The sequence below is a fragment of the Bos indicus x Bos taurus genome, chromosome 25 (genome assembly GCF_003369695.1).
Source record: "Bos indicus x Bos taurus breed Angus x Brahman F1 hybrid chromosome 25, Bos_hybrid_MaternalHap_v2.0, whole genome shotgun sequence".
NCBI classification, from domain to species: Eukaryota; Metazoa; Chordata; class Mammalia; order Artiodactyla; family Bovidae; genus Bos; species Bos indicus x Bos taurus.
The window spans coordinates 35,034,433-35,035,655 of record NC_040100.1 but is presented as its reverse complement, the minus strand read 5'-3'; positions in this window follow the sequence as shown (position 1 = coordinate 35,035,655).

Genomic DNA, 1,223 nt, shown 5'->3' with positions numbered 1-1,223 from the left:
ACCGCCCACCCCCAACTCAGGGAGTCTGCCCTCCGACGCCCTTCCCGCAGCTCTGGGCTCAGTGGACGCGTGCTCCTCCTCTGTGCACAGCGCCCAGGCGCCCCGCACAGAGAAAAGGGCAGGGTGGTGCGGGGCAGAGGGCGGTCTTCCCACAGAGGGGGTGAGGGGGTGGGGTAGGGGCGGGGGGATTAGGAAGGACAGCTGGCACCTGTCCTGTTTCCAGGTCATCCTCAATAGCCTCTCCCTCCAGCTTCAACCACCCTTTCTCCAAAATCTTCCCTTTCAGTAGATTTTTCTAGTCTCGCTACAGAGAAAAAAGATCAGTTTTTTAATATAAAAATTCTTTAACGGATAACCAAAAGGTCCAACTGCATAGTAAGGGGAACTATATTCAGTATCCTATGATAAACCACAATGAAAAATAGTTAAAGAAGAATGTGTGTGTGTGTGTGTGTGTGTGTGTAACTGAATCATTTCGCTGTAGAGCAGAAATTAAGAAAACATTGTACGTGGAAGCAACAGGTGAATGGATAAAGAAGTTTGGTATATATATGTATAATGGAATATTACTTAGTCATGAAAAGGAATGCATTTGAGTCAGTTCTAATGAGGTGGATGAACCTAGAGCCTATAATACAGAGTGAAGTAAGTCAGGGAGAAAAACAAATATCGTACATTAATGCATACATATGGACTCTAGAAAGATGGTTCTGATGAACCTGTTTGCAAGGCAGCAGTGTCCATGGGGGTGGCAAAGAGTTGGACAGACTGAGTGACTAACTCTTAGTGGAGACACAGAGAACAGACTTGGACACAGCTGGGGAAGGAGAGGGTGGGACGAATTGAGAGAGTAGCATGGAAACATATATTAATACATTTCCAAATGCAAAATTAGAAAGCCAGTGGAAATTTGCTCTGTGATGCAGGGAGCTCAAATCCTGTGCTCTGTGACAACCTCGAGGGGTGGGATGGGGTGGGAGGTGGGAGGGAGGTTCATGAGGGAGGGGACATATGTGTCCCTGTGGTTAATCCATGTTGATGTATGGTAGGAACCAATGCAATATTGTAAAGTGACTAGACTCTGATTAGAAATAAATAAAAATTTTAAAAGACCACATTGTAAATCAACTGTCCATCAATAAAAGTCTGGTTTCTAGTCTAGGCTCCTGGTCAGTTTTGAAAAGAGTAAGTGAAATGTTGTAATTTACATTTTTTAAAATCTC